Source organism: Rana temporaria, chromosome 10 (assembly GCF_905171775.1).
Source record: "Rana temporaria chromosome 10, aRanTem1.1, whole genome shotgun sequence".
In the NCBI taxonomy this organism is placed as follows: Eukaryota; Metazoa; Chordata; class Amphibia; order Anura; family Ranidae; genus Rana; species Rana temporaria.
Window position 1 is genome coordinate 133,427,943 of NC_053498.1, and position 2,909 is coordinate 133,430,851.

Consider the following 2,909-nt stretch of genomic DNA (forward strand, 5'->3'; position numbering starts at 1 on the left):
CCCATCAAAACCATTGTACAGGCTTTAGCTTAAGCTTTTTAAAGACAACCAAATCGGTGTATGTCTCTTAATATTTGGAATATAATTATTTCATACTGCAGTTAAAAATAATACAACTTCAACATTTGCTCTGCCATATATATTTAAATGGTTTTAGTTATGTGTATGCAAAAACAATTCAATTACCAAAAAGGTAAAACTAAAAGATTTATACTTTACCAGTTCTGTCTGTCTGAGAAGCTTCACATAAGGTAATGATGAATCCCATAAGACTCCTTCCAACCCCCTACATTTTTGGGTTTCAAAATCTCCTCCTCCCAGCTTCAGTCTCCAGAGAGATCCCCGTCAGATTCAGATGTAGAGCCAGCGAGAGAGATAGCTCTCCCTACCTTCGGAGATTCCTCATAGCTCCTTCCTGCCCAAAATATAGCGAGGTGTAGCCAGAGATCCCTTCTCCCTGATGCCTTCTTACTTTTACCCCCCCCCCCCCCCCTAAAAGTGTGTGTGTCTCATTACTATGTAATTGATGATGTCAAATGACAATGTGTTTTGGTAGGTTACCTTGACAACCTAGTATGCGGCCATCTTGAGTAATAACTATTTTCACCACCAGAGGGCAGTCTTGTATAAGGAATGACTTCTAATATTATTTTCATACTAAGTCAAAGATAATTTATGATACCCTGTGATTTAGGCTTCGCAAAACACAATTAATTGTCAAAAACTGTCAACTTGCTCAGCCATCCTGGCGGCTGGCTTAAATTTATGTATTGGAAAAAAATAAACCCCACATAATTAACTAAGGGTTTGTTGAATTCCTTGAAGCTGAATTCATTGGAGTGTAAGTTAAGCAGTTTTTAATGCTTTTAACTATTATAGGATCTTATATTTGTGACCCTTTTACCATAATAATATATATGTATCAAACGGGTTTATATATGTTAACTACACAGATACATATTATGAACGAAACAATATTATTTAAGATATACAATACCATAGGAATTGTGAATAAGCGCTTTGGTTTAGTTATACAAAGACAATACTATGAGCTCATATCTCCTTTATTTTAACACAGCTGATCACATGGTAAAAGGCCTTTGTGATTGGCCCTTTAGCTCAATTTGTGTGACACAGTGATCATAGAGCGCGCCGCCCACACACTGCAGTGAGCGCACTACATACGTGATCATGGGAGGACAAACTAGCCAGCCGCACTGTAGCCATCATTTGGCAATAGCACAGTCAGCAAGTGGTTAATATAATATTAGTTCTGGCAGGGGAGGGCTGGCAGCCTTAGGCCTGGGGGGCAAGTCTAGTCATTGAACCACCGAATTAGCTCACCATCCATGGCCCATCTGGTTTTTCAATGCAGCCTCACCGGTGCAGCCAACTCCAGTGCCCATCAATGCAGCCTGATCACTGGGACAGGTTACATGGGGTGTATGTGGGTCAGCTAGGGGTGTCCGGGTCTCTCACCTCAGTGATCTCAGCTCAGCAGTTCCTTGCACGCCACGGCCTCCTGGGGGGGGTAATGCTCCTGGTCCTGGGGTCAAGTTGCAGCCAGCGGCCAGCCCTGCATTCCGACTCCCTGGCATGACCTGCCTCTGCCTGCTTCCAAGAATGTTGTAGTTTTCTCTGTGCTGCTCTGTTTTCCACCCACCGGAAGCTTGAATGTGGACTACAACTCCTGGAATGCAACAGCTAGTGGTCGGCCCGACTTCCAAGACCAGAATAAAAAATAAAATGGTAGCGGGAATTTTTAACATAAGTTAGGGCGGCCTGGGAGGCAATTGCCCCCTGCCCCCCAGCCCAGCCCTCCCCTGACTTCCGGTTCTCAGGTTAATAGGAAAAATATAGGCAAAACTTTTTTTCCATTTTGGATAGAGCAAGGGAGGGTTATATCCCCAGTTGGATTTTTTGCCATCCGTGTCCCATTGCGGAGATTTCCCTTCACTTCCTGTCCCATAGCCAGGGAGTGAGAGAAAATGCCTACAAATTAAGGGAATTCCTTGGGGACCCCCAGGTCACCAGAACTAGTGTCCTTATGGGAAGATTTCCCCTCTATTACTTTTCTGGGGACAACCCAAGATTTTCTTTTACTTTCACTTTCAATGATAATGGTAAACAAGACAATTGGAGAGGGTGAATCTCTTTACCGGGGAGCACAGACAGCAATAAAAACTGACAAGCATTCAAATCCATTCTATCTAAAGCTAAAAGTTTCGCCTTTAGTTATACTTTTAAGACATGATTTTTTTTTTTTTTAAGTCAAAGGGTAATTTTTTTTCCTCTTTTGCTTTTAAGAGTAAATGAGAGTCTTTTCATAGGGCCATATTCACAAAGGGGATACGACGGCGTATCTCCTGATACGCCGTCGTATCTCCTGATACGCCGTCGTATCTCTGTTTCTATCTATGCGACTGATTCATAGAATCAGTTACGCATAGATATCCATAAGATCCGACAGGTGTAATTGTTTTACACTGTCGGATCTTAGGATGCAGTATTGCGGCCGTTCGCTACGTCGCCGCTAGTCTAGTTTCCCGTCGCAAATTTAGTCGTCGTTTTGGGTGCCCTAACTTTAGTCAGCAAACGTATTGCTGTCTAAAGTATGGCCGTCGTTCCCGCGTCGAAATTAAAAATTTTACGTCGTTTGCATAACACGTCGGGGAATACGGAAGTACACTACGCACGTCGCCGTTCGAAAAAATGACATCACGGCACGCAAAGCACGACGGGAATTGCGAAACGGAGCATGCGCAGTAGGTCCGGCGCCGGAGGCTGCCGGCGTAGTTTTCATCGCAAGTGCTTTGTGAATCAGGCACTTGCGATGAAAACTTGCGGCGGTGTAACGTATCTATGATACGTTACGCCGCCGCGATTCTACGTGAATCTGGCCCATAGAT